The following is a 21,295-nucleotide window of genomic DNA, read 5'->3' as shown; positions in this document are numbered from 1 at the left end:
TCTGTATTAACTCTGCCTATGCCTGTTCTATTCGTAATTTAAGAAAGAGAATAGGGAAATAGCCAATAAGTGCTGTTGTTTCATATCTAGTATTTGCCCAGCCCCTCAGGTTGACAAAAGATTTTTGTGAACCCTGGCCAGGAAGTGTCAATCATAGCGATAACGTTTTGCTTCGAACCGATCGTGTGTACAAGTATCCTTGTATACGTGTGTGTATGTGTATTCATACATGTGTATTCTGTGTGAACACCCTATGTGTATTCTCGGCCTACGAGACTTAAATCCACAGTGTCTTGTAAAAGACAGGGCAGTCTGGTATAAAGGGTTCTGAGAGGAACATTCTCTCTCTCTCTCTCTCTCTCTCTCTCTCTCTCTCTCTCTCTCTCTCTCTCTCTCTCTCTCTCTCTCTCCCCTGTTATATATAACAGGAATAACAAGAAAATATTCATTGAAAAGCTCTGTTAAACTCACCCCAGGAATGTGTTAATTTTGTAAAAGATATTCAGGAATATTTTGTACAAGTGTTGAAGAGGAGATATATATTGGTGTAATGTTTACTGAAGGTAATGTGGTGACTTGAGTTTTGTTAAAAGGCATTCTTGGTAAAAGAGAATTGTTATGTTTGAATAAGTCATAGAAAGAAGTGAGTCTGACTTTTCTTTTTATAAGGAAAGTTATATAAAAGATTGATGTAGTTTTTAAACGCATTATTGGTGATTGTGGTGTTTTCGTTTTTGTGTACCGCATTTTTATATGTCTGTGCTATCATATTATTGTGATTTTATTGTTGCCGTGTTTTGCTGGTGATTTCTTAGCATTTTGTTAGTGCCTACCTGTTACAGAGATTTTTTGGAGAATGTTATGTGGATTTCAATCAGTAATATTTTGGTGACTGTTTGTAATTGTTGAAACAGGTAAAAGCTTGGCACTTAAGTGATAGTTAATAGTTTGATTCTTATATAACCAGATTGTTTTCTTGATAAAGCAAAGTTTTGTGAATTAAACTTGATTAAGAGATACTTATATCTTACACCGTTGTCCATTAATGGTAAATCTTTTGAGATTGTAAACTTTACATATAACTTTTGAACTTAGAAATACACCTGTTTGTTTAAAGTTTTTAAAACATAGCGTTTCATTTTGAATACCAGTACTTACAGACATTAATGAGTGTGTGTATAAGGTAAGTGATGTTCCTGTTTGTTCACCTAAGACTTAGGCTATCTAGGTAAAATAGAACCAGAGAGACAGCTACAGTGCTGAATGAAGTGAAACTCATATTCCATTAATCTGGATATAACTTAATAATTATTACCTCATCCATAACTTGATAAAGTTACGTTGATTTTCTCCAGTGATAAGTAAGTTTTTGGGATCATTATACCTTTAGAGATTCAGTCGAAGCTTTGTTATGAGGTTTCAAGTATCTGGTCGATGTGAGGTAACTTTTGGTATTATCATTTGTACAACAGATTTGTTGACCTATTTGTGTAATAACCAGGTGCTTGAACACTTCGTAACAATATATATATATATATATATATATATATATATATATATATATATATATATATATATATATATATATATATATTATACACACATACACATACACGCTGACCAACCTGGTGCTGCCCATGAAAACTCTGAATGACAACTGATAAACACTCTCTCTCTCTCTCTCTCTCTCTCTCTCTCTCTCTCTCTCTCTCTCTCTCTCTCTCCTCCCTAACACCCCCTCTACTCTCTCTCTCTCTCTCTCTCCTTCACTTTTTCCCTCTTTCTCCTCCCTAACACCCCTTCTACTCTCTCTCTCACTTTCTCTCCTCTCTAACACCCCCTCTACTCTCTCTCACTTCCTCTCCCTCTCTTGTTCCCTCTTTCTTCTCCCAAACACCCCCTCTACTTTCTCTCTCTCTCTCACTTCCTCTCCCTCTCAATCTCTCTCTGTCACCCCCTTCCCAACCCCCACCCCCTTTGGTGCCACAGTGTTCTTTTCCAGATAGTAAGTCATATGTATAACGAAATTAGAATTACGACAAATTCGTAAGTTACTAAGTCTACGGGCATACCCAGCCCCGTTTCACGGGCAGAACCAGCCTTATTTCAGGGAAGCCATTCCCCATCCCCCCCCCGCCCCCGGCCTCTGGTGCACTTTGGTGCTAGTGATGTCTTACACCCCAGTGCTGATTCCTAGATAGTAAGTCACATGTTTACCAATTTTGGTTGAAATTGCTCGATGCATTTCAGAGTTATTGTAGCTCATGCACACACATCACATCATATATATATATATATATATATATATATATATATATATATATATATATATATATATATATATATATATATATATTTATATATATATATTTTAGAGAGAGAGAGAGAGAGAGAGAGAGAGAGAGAGAGAGAGAGAGAGAGAGAGAGAGAGAAAGCAATCAACACTTTGCTTATGCTGGAAACTATTTTTGAAAAGTAAAACACTGTGCTTATCAGTGGAGCACTTTCCCCACTTGCTGTTCATTACCGCATTTGCTTTTGAACGCAAAGCTGCCTCTCGCTTTGCCCAAAGCACAGCTCTGGTTTCAAAGCAAAAGATAATCACCGGGTGAAAATTCCAATTACCGCAACGCTCCGAGAACATTAATTGTACTTTGCCCTGAAACGCTGAATCTCCGTCCCCCACTGTTCGACTCACGGGTCTCATTGTGACCTCTTGTCGCTCACGCAACAAGCCTGAGGTCTATTGTATGTTTTGAATATCTAATTAATAAGGTTTAGTGTGATCTTGCTAGCCCCTCCCCCCCCTACCTCCTCCACTTGGTCAGTAGCTAATGATTCAACGGCAATTTTGATTACTGACCGGGTTTAGAATCCTGTTTCTCTTCCAAGGTATAGGATTCAAGGATGTGCTCCTGGAGAATATATATATATATATATATATATATATATATATATATATATATATATATATATATATATATATATATATATATATATATATATATATATATATATTATATACATATATATAATTATATATATACAGTACATACTGTATATAATATATAGGTCATTATATTGCTATGTAAGCTTCCACAGAACGAAATGGCTATATATGAAAAGAGGAAAAAAGTTATTTTTTTAAATCTAAAAGCTTAAAGGTCAGCTCTAGGGCAAGCAACATTATTTGGCGGTCACACAACATTCACGCACACGATTGCCACCCTTGTGTACAGAAAAATAAACACGGACAAAATAAGAGTAAAATAATGATGTGAAAATAAAAAAATATCTGACCGATATGTGCATACATCCTTTTACATTCGACTGATTAAAACACCCACCAGCGTTGAGAGAGAGAGAGAGAGAGAGAGAGAGAGAGAGATACTAATGAAAATGGCAGAATCAAAACAGCAAACCAAACCTACGCGGACAGCAGTTGAGAAATAGGACTGGGCGCATTAGGGGAAGAGGCAGGGCGCTCGAAATGTAAAAGATTTTCTGAGACAAAATTACATTTCCATAGGGACAATCTGGGAACGAAACTCGCGGCTTCTTGTAAGACGGCGCAATGGAAAAAATTAAATGAACGCGTTTTTTACACATTATTATTATTATTATTATTATTATTATTATTATTATTATTATTATACGAGCTTGTTAGTGCGCGCTACGTGCGCTGGCCGCCACTGCTGTCTCCTCTACCCTCCCAATCCCCTACCTACCCCACCCCAACCCAGGGCGGACAAACAGGTTTGCAGGAGGGGGGGTGGATTTCTCCCCTACCCTCCCGTTCCCCCACCCCCCCACCTGGGGCGGACAAACCGGTTTGCATTGGGTGGGTGGCTGTGTCATGTCTCCATTCGTGTCACCCACTCGGATTTTATTATTATAGATACATTTTTTGCTTTTATTGTCTTATGCAGAGAGAGAGAGAGAGAGAGAGAGAGAGAGAGAGAGAGAGAGAGAGAGAGAGAGAGAGAGAACTCCAAAAGGAAAACTATCCGTACGATAATTTTGCCTCAAGAGTATTTCTTCTTAACTTTGTACACTCAACGGGAAGCTTGTTTTTTTAATAATAATAATAATAATAATAATAATAATAATAATAATAATAATAATAATAATAATTCATGTACTGCAAAGAGAACGGAGAATATTAACAACTAGAGAATTTATGCAAAAATTACATTAATAAAAAGATAAGATTTTTTGTTCTATCTCTTAACAGAATTTAGAAAGTAGGTCGTCTTCTCTTCAGACCTTTCAAGAGCAAACCTCTGCAAAAACAGCCAAATAATGCACGAAATAATGTTTCAGGATAAAAATGCATAATCTCTGTCCAGTTAACAGGCAGCGGAAATAAATGACCCGACGCATAATGTGAAAGTTAATTTAGATCTTAATTTCTGTGACCTTTCTATTCAGCCCACGGCCAACTCTGTCTTGGAATTCATGAATAATTCAACTGATTTCATTCATTTTCTTTTGTAAGCCTCAGTGATGCCACCGACTCTTCTTGTGCCCTGAAATTACGAGGGCATTTCTGTTTCTTCCAATCCGGTGGTAGTTATTCATTTTTTTTTTTTTTGTATCCTATTCCAAGTATCATTAAAATTCTGGCATCGTCAGTTAATTCTGCTGTTTCCATTTTATATCTGTCATACGCCAGGGTTACTCTTCTTGCAATTAACATTCATTTCTTCTTTTATAATTCTATTTTATCTACGAAAATGTTGTATCTGAGTTTCAGTAAGCTCACCCTTTTGTTGTCTAAAGTTCATTTTGTGTTATAAAAACTCATAATCAAGTTACATTAATTTTACGCTGCATGCAACCAAAACTCATTTACATGTTCTCAGTCCGACATCTGAGTTACATTAAAGCTAACTCTTCTTCACATCTAAAACCTTTTGTTACTGACTTTCTTCTCAGGATCCTTTCACGAAGCCTTTACACGACAGTAAGTCATATTAACAGAATAGCGAATGACCTTTAAAGCTCATTATTTGTGAATAGGGGTTTTCCCCCGAGGTCTCAAGACAGCGCAAAGAATGATAATTTTCATTATTACCAACTTTCATCTTTCTTTTTCGTTATCTCCTTTTCGTTCTGGTCTATTAAAGACGGCTGGTGATTCTGTAAGGGAAAATCGAGGATTTTCCTGAACGCTGGCTGGTAAGGTCAATACAAATTAGATGAACGGGAATACTTGGGTCATTCTCATGCGAACGGTTCAGTACACAGATTACGATTCATTTCAAGTGTCTTCCAGTCGTATCAGGCAAAATTTGGAACGTTGATTTTTAAGATGTAACAATGCATGATTTTACAACAAGACAGATCGTGTGTTACGCCATGACGTACTGTAAGTAAAATGAGAGACACCTTAAATGAAAAATAAACACGTCATGAAAGCATATTTTGAAATTCTGTTTTCTTTAGTATTTCGGAGTTTGACGTGACAATGGAAGCTATTTCTTTCAAGCAAGAAAAATCCAGAACGTCTCTTCGTTTACAATGGTTTTCGAGGCACCCTCAAAAAGAGAGCTTTGTTTGGTTCTCAACTTCAGCTATAACCCATGAACGCTTGTATCCAGACGCTAAGGTCTGTTGAAAATTTTTGCAACGTTTTTATTCTTAAAACGCAACGACTAACCCATTACCAGACCGCCATCTTTTGTTCTGACCTGGCATAAACTCTCAAATTCTCACGAGAGAGAGAGAGAGAGAGAGAGAGAGAGAGAGAGAGAGAGAGAGAGAGAAGAATACAAAGTCGAAAGAAAGGAGTAGGAAATCGAAGATAAAAGATGAACACTCATTCATCATTCATAACTCCAAGAAAGGAACTTTCGGGGGTATTTGTGAAAGCACTTAAACTTCCTCAGAGATTTATAAGAAGTGTCATTTTTGTTTCTTCTCGCCGAAGAGTTACCATTAAATATCTTTTATATATTTTAACACCAGAGGCTGAGGGGTGGGATACCCCCCCCCACCCCCAACACGCCCTTTTCGAGCCCAGGCAGGAAGAAAACAAGAAACGGAAAAGAAGAGAGGAAAGGTGGTAGTTTACTCACGAAGGCGGCAATGGTCTAACTGCTCATCAAAAGTGATTATCTGTTTGGGGTAGGTTAAGAGTTAAGGAAAAAAGAAGGAAAAAGAGAATTTCAAAGCTCGGCTCCAATTTCCGTTTAAACATTCTATAGACGCGAATGATGAAGACACTAAAATGACTGGAAACGTTTTTAGAACGAAGGAGGAATATAGAAATGAAGTGATTAAAACTATAAGTATCTATATTAATTAACAATTATGAACGCTATATAGAAAACGATCAACGCAGCACAGGAAGCTGAAAAACAACGAAAATAGTAGGAAAAACGTTTCTAAGAAAAACGTTTCCAAAACGTGACGATTTTTAATTTTTGAAAATACGAATGAAAATGTCCAAAGCGGGATAGGAAATATTACGTTAAAGAAATACAGAGAAAGTCAACAGTACTGTCAATAAAAATAAGAAAAAATGAACACGAATGACAGAATTATAAACAAATTACGGGAGGAATTTCTGTCCCCACCACTGCCTGAGCAGGGGCAAAGGAACTAGCTGTGGCTTAAGTACAAGCATCATCAGGAACGGTAACTTCACTGGTAGTAGTGGTGAGCAAAGGAACTAGTGGTGGCAATGACAGGATACCAGAGACACTAAGCTGAAATAAAGTTAAGTAAACCTTAGTTTTACCTGACCACTGAAGAGCTGATTAACAGCTCTCCCAGGGCTGGGAACCTAGGAGAAGGATTAGACTTCTTTTACGTGGCTAAGAACCAATTGGTTACTTAGCAACGGGACCTACAGCTTATTGTGGAATCCGAACCACATTATAGCGAGAAATGAATTTCTACCACCAGAAATAAATTCCTCTAACTACAAGCATTTCATCAGCCGGCCTGGGGAATTGAACCCCGGCCCATCGAGTGACAGTCCGCAGCTCTACCGGCTCACCCTACGGAGAGCTTATGATTGCAACTTGAAAAGCAATGATATCAAGATGAGATACGCAAAAGCAAAATAACAACGATAACAGCAATAATAAGAGAGATAAAAAAACTTACTCAGAGTGCATTTCCGTTGCCAAGCGCCTTCGTAAGTCTCCCTATCAGAAACTGATAATTTCGGGGACCCAAGCGAAGCCTTTTTTTTGGGAAACTAATAATACCAGATTTGGTACCCAAAATCCATAGCGATGCTGACTAGGGCTTAGGAACCTAAGCTTGGAACTTTAGAAACAATTAAAAAAATGGCCCCTAAGTTTCTTCGGCGCAATCGAGTTTACTGTACAGTGTCTAATCAAGGCCACCGAAAATAGATCTATCTTTCGGTGGTCTCGGTATAATGCTGTATGAGCCGCGGCCCATGAAACTTTAACCGCGGCATGGTGGTGGCCTGTCCTGTATCTTTTCCAGACGCACGATCATGGCTAACTTTAACCTTAAATAAAATAAAAACTACTGGGGCTAGAGGGCTGCAATTTGGTATGTTTGATGATTGGAAGGTGAATGATCAACATAGCAATTTGCAGCCCTCTAGCCTCAGTAGTTTTTAAGATCTGAGGGCGGACAGAAAAAGCCGGCACAATAGTTTTCTTTTACAGAAAACTAATAAGCCGAGCAATCTATATTCCAAAAGTTTCCGTCTTCCCAAAAGCTGCAGGCCTATCTTCCCCAAAACCTATAACAACTTGTTACCGTTACCGGGTCCGACTTCGGATGGAATCTCGTAAAAATACACTGAAAACATTTCCAGAAGTCCCGTTAACAAGCTGACAAACATGCAAACAACAAATAAACTACTTGGTGAAGGTAATATATTAATAATTACGGAAGAAGGCTCGACTGGGAGTGAATGTAATTTGAAAAACATTATTCCCAACACTAGAAACTCACGTCGAGCAGGTGAGTTTTTCGGCTTTCCAGGAGAACTTCCAGACGCCGGTAATGGAAGCCAGGGACCTGTTCCAGCGAGAAGCACTATCAAAACACTTTCCAAGTTGTTCAAGCACGACTCCTTCCTCGGCCTTTGAAGTGACTTGGATCTGGGCGTTCTTAGCCAATAGAATATTGAATGGACTTGCGAGTCTTATCGATTTCATGACTGAGGTCTATGGAATAATATATGTCATCACGCTTAGATTATCCTCCTGTTCGTTACTGTAATTTACTGATATTGTGACGGAGCATTGATCGTTCATGTTTATTAGTGTATTTTCTTCTCTCTTCCTCTCTTCTTAATAGCAGCAGCGAACAACGGCACTGGATTACCAGTCAGGAACTTAATTCACTACTTATACCAACAAGGCCTACATTATTCCTCAACCCTTTATCGAATGCTGTTTGTTCATTTGTTAACTGATCGCAGTACCACTAGCTCTGAGAGAGAGAGAGAGAGAGAGAGAGAGAGAGAGAGAGAGAGAGAGAGAGAGAGAGAGAGAGAGAGGTGTCGGTTACACAGCATTAAGCCAATAATCATAACTTATGTGAAAATATGTTAAAGAGATGCCTTAATTCGTTTCATCATAAGTCATGCGTATGGGAAAGTAGGTACTCATGAATAAGGGAAAAAGAAAATGATAATGATGATAATAATAAACATGCAAAAATTGGTAACACCTAAATCTGAGGAAATAAGTATTGCTGTTAACTCAACAACATGAAGATAATCGTGACCGTGGAAATTCAAGTATATAAATTCGACTTGAAAATCTGTAACTCAAACCGTAAAGTACTCCAATTCTCTATCATGTTATCACCAGGACTTGTAACTTCGGTTAAGGCAGAGTTGATATAAGTGTCCGGCAAGGTAAATCTAGGAGAGAGAGAGAGAGAGAGAGAGAGAGAGAGAGAGAGAGAGAGAGAGAGAGAGAGAGAGAGAGAGAGAGCCAGTATAGTTTTTATTTTATTCAAGGTTAAAGTTATCCATAATCGTGCTTTTGGCAACGATATAGGATAGGTCACCACCGGCCCGTGGTCAAAGTTTCATGGGCCGCGACTCATGCAGCATTACACCGAGACCACTGAAAGATAGATGCCTTTTTCGGTGGTCTTGATGACACGCTGTGGCGGCTGTACAGAAAACTCGATTGCGCCGAAGAAACTTCGGGTCATTTTTCACTTGCCTAGTTACAGCTGTTAGCGATGACTAAAATAACCAAAGACTTCTCTTGCTTAAAATGTGCCGTTGTGAAAATTCAGATAAGATATACATTCAAAATTCCAAACGTTTCCCCAAATCTCCCGAACCGAACTCTTGCTGGGGGCGGGCCCCTTGTCTGGAAGTCTGCCAGACAAGCCTACATAAATTTCGTCTGGGAAAGCAAACGATACAAAAACAATTCCTGTCTGGGTCCTTTCTATTCAGCCCCATGGATTTTTGACACCACTCCACACGAGAAAGCAACTTCGAATACGTGTTGGGCTGTCAAAGCCCATTTCCAAATGTCATATATTTTTAGGTCAGAACGAAAAAGTTTGTCCATTTACTTACTGTATGAATTCTCCATTTGTCATTCAAAGTAGCGCACCGGAGAATTTAACCTTCATACTTCTCGTTCCAGTGGGTCAAAATTCAGCATTTCCTAAATTATTTTACCTTAGGAGGCCCCTCTTTTCTGACTGGGGCGGGCAGCTTCAACCGCTTTGCAGATTTTACCATAAAAGAATCAGTTTTTCTAAACAGTTCACTGTCGGAGTTTTGCAAAATCATTCAGATGACTTTATAAAAGAAATTCTATAAGTTTGTGTTTATTTTCATGTCAGTAGTAAATTTTGTTTCTCAGAGAAATTCTTTCCCATTGCTCATTTTTTTTTATAATATCCACTCTTTTTTTTTTTGTTAAAAATTTTCTTTGAAAACTTTGCGAGAGAAAGAGAGAGAGGAAAAAGGCATGGGGCTAGCAACCTCATCCCAAAGTATTTGCTGAGAACAGGAAGGTTATACTGAAGCACCCAGTCTAAGCACCTAAGTAGCGGCAGACCTTCAACCAGAAAAAAAAAAAAATCCGTCGAAGTTTCTTCAGCGCAATCGAGTTTTCTGTACAGTGTATAGTGCAAACTCTCAGCCACGGCCCATGAAACTTTCAGCCACGGTCTGGTGGTGGCCTGTTTGTTGGCACCTATAGCGGTGCCAGACGCATGATCATGGCTAACTTTAACTTTAAATCAAATAAAAACTGCTTAGGCTAGAGGGCTGCAATTTGGTATGTTTGATGACTGGAGGGTGGATGATCAACATACCAATTTGCAGCCCTCTAGCCTCGGTAGTTTTTAAGATCTGAGGCGGACAGAAAAAGCCATCTCAATAGTTTTCTTTTACAGAAAACAAAAAAAACATACAAAAGATATTTCTGAAACTTAGCAGGATACGCTGTGCTGGGTGGCGATTGTTGATTGTTTAAGAAACTTTCTCATTCAAAATGATAAAAAAAAAGAAAAAATATGGTTTTGTTGAGCATTTCTTCTCACGCATTTAGCTCTCTCTCTCTCTCTCTCTCTCTCTCTCTCTCTCTCTCTCTCTCTCTCTCTCTCATCCTCATATCGGGACACAACAGCAAATGGCCTTACGAAGCACTGTCACGGTGTTTGTGAGTGACTGGCAGGCAATTTCAAGAGCATTTTAGAATTTCAAACGGATATCGCAAGCAATCGGTTTTCCGTTTCAATCCAGGCGGTGTACTGCTACGAAGATTAGAATGGAAAATTCGTTCGAATGTTATTGGAATTACATTCATTCCTTCTAGAGCCTAATTTCATTGTATGCCTACATTAAGAAAGAAACAGCAGGGATATTTTACAAATAAAGTTAAAATTTCATACCCTCATGGAGCGATTTTCCCTGAGGCGTTTCCAGGACAGAGAGTTTTTCCCTGAAGCGTTTCCAGGACAAAAAGTTTTTCCCTGAAACGTTTCCAGGACAAAATGTTTTTCCCTGAAGCGTTTCCAGGACAAAAAGTTTTTCCCTGAAGCGTTTCCAAGACAAAGAGTTTTTCCCTGAAGCGTTTCCAGGACAAAAAGTTTTTCCCTGAAGCGTTTCCAGGACAAAGAGTTTTTCCCTGAAGCGTTTCCAGGACAAAAGTTTTCCCCTGAAGCGTTTCCAGGACAAACAATTTTTCCCTGAAGCGTTTCCAGGACAAACAGTAAGTAAAAGTGAAACTGATGCAATGATACTTCAGTAATTTATTCCAGAGTCAATTTATACTACAAAGTTTTTCGAGAAATGCAGAGGAAAGACAACTAAGAAATAACATTAAAAATTCGCACATTTATCACAAAGTCCATTTTGACTGCAAGCTTCTGTCAGCGTTAGAAGAAAGGAAAGTTGTGCACTAAACACGACTTTTGAGTAGCTGTACATAAAATTAAATATTTGTGCCCTATAACACACAAAACTGTTCCAGTCTCTCTGAAGCGCCAGGCTGAACAAACAACGATAAATTAAATCGAGATAAATGGAAGACATTCGCATAGCCGCGGGTCACAACAGATGGTGCCTGAACTTTCGTGCCAATGTTGCTTGTACAGCATGAACATTAATGCTTGATGAAGCCTGTCATGGATCAATGTTTGTTAATCCACCATTATTCGTTCGTCATTTTCGGCAGAACAGCACAAAATTTCATACTGTCGACTTATTCAATCTGAATGCTTTCCCATAATAATAATAATAATAATAATAATAATAATAATAATAATAATAATAATAATAATAATAATAATAATAATAATAATAATAGGAGTTATCTCAATCTCAATAACTGTATATCGAAACTTGTGCATCTTTGATATTTGAGGTAATGAAAGAAATCAATAATACCTACTATGTTATAAAAGGAATCAAAAAACTATGCAAATGAGAATTAGTTTAACTAGCCTAGTAACTACCGTTATCAATAACTACGCGCTGAGTCTCTTACTGAAAGGAACATCATACACAAAAGACTGTTGATAACACAAGATATGATGAATGCCACCAAAAGATTGAAAATTAATCAAGGAATAACCAAAGTAAACCAACTAACCTAGGCAGTTGCCTTTACAGACTCGGGGAGTGCCCTAAGGGCTATATGAAATCGGTGGCGGATTCTTTCATCAGATGGGGACTCACCTACTGCTCATCATGGAAGGATGAGATTACAGAAATAGTTTCTCCAGCTGTCAGTCTGAAAAGAAGGTATTACCACCATGAACAAATAACACCAAGGACGAAAAGCAGTAATAGCAATGATACGACATAATACTAGTACAGATCTTTTGGAAGGTATCATGCAGGAAGAGTTCAATGAGTGCAATCTCCCTTGGAGATTCATCCCTTACAATATTTACACCACCTGCTCAGATGACAAGATCAACCTAATGATGTGTTATAAGATTCTGAAGACCAGTGACCCACTCTTGTAGAGCAACATCACTCCTCCACATCACGACTTGACAAGAAGAAATGTTTACTACTCTACCAATCTGAACACCCTACTGACGGATGCCATCAAAATTGCATAGGTCGACACAGAACTCGAATCTCCGAACATCTCACTTGCCACCTTCACAAACAGCCATAAAATACATGCCTTACTTGGTCCCATAAGACCTATAAGGCTGCAAATAAGACTACGTTGCACCCTTCAACAGCTAACCAAAGTTCAGCAAACCGACTGGAGTGAGTCACGCGAATGCACGATCCATATCCTTCTTTACATATTCCCTTTCCCTCACCCTCGCACTTCAGTGGAAATTTCAAATGCGACAAACCTTTATTGCTGAACAAGCCCTAACAATAGATCCATTTCTGCCTCCCTTGTAAGTGTGTCAGCCTTGGACGGGAGTCACTTCTGTGTATCTTTCTCCACACTGACAGGTCCCAGAAGGTTTAATGGGGTTGTAACTCTGCCTGTCCAGTTTTCTCTTAATATCACTAACACTATCGTCTCTTCTTTACAAAGACTGAAAAAAAAACTTATGGGGTGCTACAGAAGAAAGAGCCTGTGCCGCCATGAAACCAGACCAATCTCTTACAACTAATACTTTGCTAGGTCCTGACCCTCTGTGACCTTGCAAAGCTGCAACCTCACGGAACATCAGAAAAATTTCAAATAACAGAAAATATGGGGGTTTTCTTTATGGAATTTAGAGAGGTTGCACAATCTACCGCCTGACGACAAACACTGAACCGAATGCGGCACAGACTGCCATCATTTTCAACGAAACGGCTCTCCGAGGAGGACTCATTTTACTTCCCAACAGAGAATATAAAATGTACTTTTCTCCCGAACGCTTATAGACACGATCGTACCTCTGGCATTTGAGGTGAGCGTCGTCTTTCCCAGCCTCATTTTCCAGGATCAGTCAAGCATGTCAGCGCATTGCATTCGGGAGATGAAAAGCCAAAGACGAAAGAAATGTCATTTCTTTCCGCAGTATTGAAAGATTGTTTGGAAGGAGTTTAAAACGCTGCTATTTCCTGGGAACGTTGATACAACTTCAAAAACACCATGTTCATTTCAATATTCGTTTCAAGAAATGTCACTCGGGTTTCAAGGTTCAAGGATTATCATATCTACTCTATTTGTGAAATTGATTCGCATTTTACATTATTCGTTATCTCTTCTCTCACTTTTCGCAATTCAGTTTATCTATGGGCATTCTTTTTTCACGTTAAATTACTGCTTGTGTATTTTGTGGAATCTTGATGATGTGGATAATAATAATAATAATAATAATAATAATAATAATAATAATAATAATAATAATAATAATGGGATCTATAACCTTTCTATTCTATGTAACCTTCCTGGCTAGTTAATAACCTTTTTAAAATGACGGCACGCTGTGGATAATAATAATAATAATAATAATAATAATAATAATAATAATAATAATAATAATAATAATAATAATAATATCCCGAAATATTTTGACTAACATAATCATTGAAGAAGTTTGTCGTCTTCAAGTGTCATAAGTTAACAACGAGCCTCATTATAATAATAATAATTATATTAGTATATCATCCATCAATATCTCGATTATCATCATTGTTCAACAAGTGAATTTTTCGTCGTCTTCGATATCATAGATTATATATTAATGAGACAAATATACTGTCTCGTGACTTAGGGTGTGATTTCTGCTCGAAAGTTAAGCTATTTAATTGTATCAACTAAAGTCAGAAGGTTGTCAGTTTAAAATTCTTAACTTTTTTTGATATCTTTATGAATAACGGGAAGGCTCATTTTTCCTTCTGTCACGGGGAGATTACCGGCTTTATCTGCCATTCATCTCTGATGTTAATATTCGCGTGGAAGAAGATTTATTCAGTGATAGCAATTCTCAAAGAGATTCTATTATCTCTGTTGCTCATTTTCGCCCTTTGATGCGCTGATTAAATAGGTATGTAGGTAGCTAATGAGTAAAGAGAGAGAGAGAGAGAGAGAGAGAGAGAGAGAGAGAGAGAGAGAGAGAGAGAGAGAGAGAGAGAGAGCAGCAATGAGTCTCTGTTGGTAGTGAAAACTATTTTTGAGCAGAATACCATTCGCGGCTTATCAACGAAGCACTTTCCCGGTGAAATATTAACTTCAAACGGCGATGATCGTAGCACCAACGCTTGAACCCTCGCTATTCATTACTAAATCTGCCTTTGAACGCAAAGCCGAGCTCTTGTTTTGCCTTAGGCAAAGGTCCAGTTTTGACGTGGACGATAATCACCGCGCGATGAGGATCCCAATTACCGCATCGCTCCGAAAAACATGTTTCTATTTTCCTGCGAGATATTATACCTTCTCTTCCACTGTTGGATTCACGTGTCTATCTGAGACTCATTGTCGTTCAAAGAACATTCCTGATTTGTGATGCAGGATTCCAATTGCTATTTTCATGTGAGAGCGCTAGGCTCTCTCCCACCCTCCCTCCTCACACGATCAAGAATGTACGCTGCTTTTCATTACAATTTTTCCGTGTGAGGGTGCTGGCCCCTCACAAGGGCATGAACGGCCTCCGGTTTTAATTGCAGGTCACCCATCCAAGTACTGACCATCAAACTGTCGGATGACATATTCCACCGGCCAGGTTGACAAGGGGGCAACGTTGCTTGTCGCCAACCTTTAGTATCCGTAAACAATTCCTGAACTCTGATGCATGGTTCAAAGAATTTGAACCTTTGGTCAGAGCTAAATAATTCAGCAGCTATAAGGGGTATCCGGTACTAAGAGAAGAAAGGAAAAAATACTTTTTTTAAGGGGTACCCCATCCACATACCCAACCCCCCCACCCCGCTAAGAAAAAGTGGGAGGGAGAAAGGAACACGAATTTCAAATTGTATCATTCATTTTTCAAGCAAACAACAAAAATCCGGCCTCTTTAAAGCAAGCTTTGGTGGTCTTCATCGGCCCTCCAGGCTTGGAGAAAGAATCAAAACAACGCCATTGAGGGAAAACTATGAGAATGTCGAGTCGTGTTGGAAATTCGGTCTTCACCAAAGGAGTTACACACGTGATAAAAATGTCTTGCGGAATTCCCTTCCCTTTTCAGAAGCTTTTAAAGTACGGGAGATGAACGATCATAATAGCGTCAAGTCGGTTCTGTCTCTAGAATGTACTTTGGCGTGACAAAGTTTTATCTTTGAGCTCCTTTGCTCAGGAATTTACGCCTGGGCATCTTTGGGTGGTTACCGGTGCAACAACGTTTATTAAACTAGTTATGCCTATTAAGTCTTGTCTATCAAGATTCATGTTGCTTTCAAGAATACATTTTTAATCAGTATCACGAACGCAGTCTCCTCCTCTTTATCTATACCGTATTTACAAGCCCACAGAGAGTCTCAGACACATTGATATATATATATATATATATATATATATATATATATATATATATATATATATATATATATATATATATATATATACATACACATATATATATATATGTGTGTCTATATATATATATATATATATATATATATATATATATATATATATATATATATTAAATATTTGCTGTTCGACCTCTTCATTATTCTTAGTAGAATAATGAATTAAGTTTCTATTAAAGCTAGGCAGACAATGTCGATTTCTCGCATGCATACATACATACACACAGATATATATATATATATATATATATATGTATGTATTTATACATGTACGCCTATATATCTGTATATATATATACACATATGTGTGTGCGTATGTGAGTGTATTTATAAATTATACAAGTCTCTCTTCTTCAGCGACATTGTAGACTGATCCCGGGCGTGGAGCAGAAATTCAACAGCAACAGATCAACTGAAGCAATGTGCAACAGAATAGACTACAGTAAAGAGTAAACCAGATTCTACATCCGCAAAGACGTGAAATGGAGAAAAACAATGAGAGAAAAATAACAGAGATGAGAATGGCGCCCAAGATGCGAAGGGCTTTCTCGGGCAGAATTATATCTCCGTGAGGTGGAGCCTGATAAATGTAATGAAATTTGGAGTCTTGCTAGACAACGTAACCGGAAGGTAATATTAATATTAATGCTTCTCTCTAGTTGGGCTATATTCTTTTGTTGCTCAGAGGCTGTTTGGGACGGGAAGCTAATGTCCTTACTTTTGCTCAGATATGAAGAGAAACAAGTAAAAAATGCTATCGAGTTTTCTGTACAGCGAATAATGCTGTATGAAACTCTCAGCCGCTGTCCATGAAACTTTCAACCACGGCGCGGTGTTGTTGGCACCTATAGCAATGCCAGAAGCACGATCATGGATAAATTTAACCTTCAATAAAATAAAAACTACTGAGGCTAGAAGGCTGCAATTTGGTATGTTTGATGATTGGAGGGTGGATGATCAACATACCACTTTGCAGCCCTCTAGACTCATCAGTTTTCACGATCTGAGGGCGGACAGAAAAAGTGCGGACGGACAGACAAAAATAGCTATCTCAATAGTTTTCTTCTACAGAAAACTAAAAAATTTAAAAACAGACCTACGGAAATACCTCCAAAGCTAAGTGGCAGAGCAAAAGGAATAATCCTCGAGATGTGACTGACGTAATTGGAGAGCGATTCAATGAACGTTTCTCTCCCGTTACATTGCTTTTGCAACAAGCATTCCTTAGTGCATGATCGCATTTCAGTTTCCTCTTCATCTCCGACCTGGGGCAGGTGACTGGCTGAATGTGATGAAACCGAAGTGGAGTGTGTCTAATTGTTTGGCCTCATTATCGTTTACATTTATCCTGAGATAATTGCATTCGCAAGCCGAGTAACGCGAGAACGAGGCGATGTATCGAATGACTACTCTTCATGATCGACAACTGAAGGTTATTTTGAGTTGGAACTATTTTATATACTGTCAGCGTAAAAGATTATTGAAACTGACACAGTTATTTTATGTTTTTTTTTTTATTAATATTGTTTCAGAATTAACCGTTTAAGCACATTCTCTCCCGGGGACACGAAGCCGATATGAGAAGAAGAGTAAGCGGTTAACACCCCTGGTTTCTGTAAAACAAATAATGGATAAATAGATCGATGAAAGCATCTTGCAACCAAATATGCTCAAAGGCCAGAGGTGTGAGACTAATTGCAGATTGTAATTCTAAAAGTCTAATGAAAGGAAGTCACTGATATCAAATTTATCATTTTTATATGAGACGTTCTCTCTCTCTCTCTCTCTCTCTCTCTCTCTCTCTCTCTCTCTCATCTCTCGATTTGCATTTTTCGTAATGACGGTGGCTTCAGAGAATTAGCAGTTTCAACGTCCCAATTCATCCTTTAGTTGGTTGAACAAGGATGAACCCTCTGTGCACAGAAGTCCTATGACTCAGGTCGCTCTGCACTCACTCTCACACACACACACACACACACACACACACACACACACACACACACACACACACATATAAATTATATATATACACCGGTGCTACCATCTTCGTGAATGAAAGTGCTCCTTAGCCAAGTCTTAAGGCGTCTGGTTTCCATTCCTTTTCAAGGACATCTTCTTCTCCCCATTCTGATCTATCCGGAGCAGCGAGAGATGTAACCATCAGCAACTTGTTTTCATTTCCTTGCTCCCCAGCTCATTCATTTGAGAAAAATAAGAGAAGAAGGAAATAACAGACTGGCAGCTTTCTAACCTTTCCCTTCTACTCGGCTCAACACTTCGACTAGCATGAGGAAAAAATATCAACGCAACTTTTTCGAACACTTTCTGCTCGAGTCACTAATCCGAAGATATCATTAAAAAAAACAAAGCTGTATGAAAAAGGGATAAAATAGGAACCCTACAGACTCAAAACTACAGATGTGTGTGTAGAGAAAGAGTATTTTTTTTTTCTGTGTCATTCTTTTCGAAATAATTCACGTTGCTCGATGGTGGACTGAGTCGATGAATGAAGCGGGTGAAATGATTGCGAAAAAAACTTATTTCTTGCATGATTCCCGGATCCGGTAGATACAAACAGCCGTAATCAAGCAGTAACTAGGTGGAAGATATGAGAAAAAATTTACTTTTAAATATAAAATCTGAATATTCTTTTACAGGTGATTCCAAATGCATGAAATTTACAAGGTGCAAAGTTGGGAAAGAACAGAATTAAAAATCCTATTTAAAATCGCTGCAAGAAATCTGTAGGAAAGCATCTGGAATTATTGGAAAGTCCGCCACATAATACTAGGTTCATTGATCTCCAAACATCCACAATTATCTTTCCTTGTTTTCCTATTTCCAAAAAGACGGCAAGTTACTTTTACTTTTCAGTTTTATAACAACAGTAAAGAAACAGTAACCAAATATGAAGCTGCTTTTTTGTTGGATAAGGGCAGTTGAAACTTGGGAACATTTCAAAATCACTCGAGTGCAACTTATAGCTAGTTTCGTAACTTTATCAACTTTATCCCACGTAAATCTTCAAGCAGGGAGAGAGAGAGAGAGAGAGAGAGAGAGAGAGAGAGAGAGAGAGAGAGAGAGAGAGAGAGAGAGATCAATGCTTCCTAGTACGTACTTTAGCCGGACCATTTTCCCATTTATATCAACCATGAACAGTCATAACTATTTATGTTACAAAAACAAGCGCCTTTAGGCTCCTGCCTCTGCCAAGGCAAACAACAAACAATCCGTTGTCCCTTCATAAAATTTTAAGATTTTGGACAGAATTTTTTTTTTTCTAAGATTTTGGACAGAAATTTTTTTTTTTTACAGAAAATTTTTTTTAAGATTTTGGACAGAAATTTTTTTCTAAGATTTTGTTTTTCTAAGATTTTTGGACAGAAAATTTTTTTCTAAGATTTTGGACAGAAATTTTTTTTTCTAAGATTTTGGACAGAAATTTTTTTTTCTAAGATTTTGGACAGAAAATTTTTTTCTAAGATTTTGGACAGAAATTTTTTTTTCTAAGATTTTGGACAGAAAAAAAAAAGTGGTAAATGTACTGTAGAATCTCCGTCTAGTGAAAGGGCTGTGTTAAATGACCGGACGCATAATGAAAAAGTTAATATCAAGATTTTGGGTGCTAGGACAGTTCGTCCCTGGTTAATTCGTCGTCGGTTAATTTGTGCCCGGACAATTCATCGTCAGTCAATCCCTTCCCAAGACACGGAAATAAAGGAGAGAATATCCTATATGCAATTTTCGAGGGATATTTTTGAACAACTACTTTAGAACTGAAATTGTCGTTGGACAGTTGTAGATAAAATTTTTTTTTAAGAATTTTGAAACCTACATATGCAGCTCACGGCTATCTTTGTGTTGGCATTCACGAACAATTCAATTAATTTCGCTATTTTTCTTCTTGTTAGCCTTAGAAATTCCACTGAATTCTTGTGTTCAGGTATCGTCAGGTTATTTTTATTTCTTCCACTTCAGCTGCCGTTGATTTTACGTTTTCATTTTCTCGTTGATTTTATGTTTTCATTTTTGATTTTATGTTTTCATTTTTTATGTCATAATTCCAGAATGATTAATGTTCTTGTATCATCAGGTCATTCTTCCTGGTTGCCTTTTAATAATCGTATTTCGTTCGGGTTATTTTCAGCACAGCTAACTTTAATTTTTTTTCCAGTTTTTATCCAAAGCCTTCAATAAAATTGACCCTTTTTACATCAGAAGTTCATTTTCTCTCCTATGATATTAAGCACAATTTCTGCAAGTTTTCACTTTTTCAATAGGGATCGCCAATCTTCCCAAATTTTGTTAATGTTCACTCTTTTACATTTAAAACCTTAAAGCCAGTCACTCCCCATCTTGGCCTCCGTATCTGGAGCCTTTACGGGAAAAGGCGTCGCATTCATAAAATACCGAATGCCTTCACCAGAAAGAAACGACGTAACTTTTAATGCGTCATATTTTGGGAAAATATGTGCTTCTCCCCTGAGGAGTGACGACATCACAAGGGATTTTCCCAATTACCAGCTCTTTATCTTTCCTTTTATTAACCTCTTCACGTTTTGGCTCATAAAAGATGGTTGGTTTTCTGTAATGCTGTTTACTGCAATCATCACAAATTAGCTGAACGAGACCGAGGAGTCATTTAACCTCGAATTTCATAGAACTGGCCCCAAGGGTTTGTTCTTCATTGTTTAGATGAAGATTAGAGGAAAACGAAGTTCAAGAAGTTGGACAGCTTGTGGAAAGAGAACACTGCACGGCGAAAAAAACTTGAACTGATGCCTACAGTGATCCGGGCATTACGCAGAAGTTTTATAGCAATTCGATACAGATAAAATGAACGACACAAAATCGTAAGAAAAAAATGTCAGAATGAGTTTTACTCTGGATGTCGTTATACATAGGATTAATGTTACAACACATTTAAGGTGCTTCATAACTTCAAAACTAACTCTTTGTTTATCTGAGAACCACGCTAGAAATAGACCTTGTTCTGCCTGCCATCAGGTCTCATTGTGACCCATAGCTGAATAAACCAGAACACTCAGGTTTTTTCGCAAGTTTAATTACTGCTTTCGTTTCCAAAGTACACGGATTAACTCTTAACCAAAGCATGACCTTAGTGGAGGGAATACCATCAATAACAAGGAAAAAACTAACTTGAAAATACCTTGAAAAAAAAATTCCAAGACGAAAAACACACAGACCTTGAGCAGACGAGTGTTTTTGCTTTCCAGACGAACTTCCAGACTCTTGTAATGGAAGCCAGACCTGTTCCAGCGAGGAACTTTGTCAAAACACCTTCCAGCTTATTCAAGCACAACTCCTTCCTTTGCCTTTGAAGTGCCTGGGTTCTTGGCGTTCTAAGCCGATAGA

This window comes from Macrobrachium rosenbergii, chromosome 44 (genome assembly GCF_040412425.1).
Source record: "Macrobrachium rosenbergii isolate ZJJX-2024 chromosome 44, ASM4041242v1, whole genome shotgun sequence".
NCBI lineage: Eukaryota > Metazoa > Arthropoda > Malacostraca > Decapoda > Palaemonidae > Macrobrachium > Macrobrachium rosenbergii.
The sequence above is the reverse complement of the archived record's forward strand: the minus strand, read 5'-3'. Positions refer to the sequence as shown.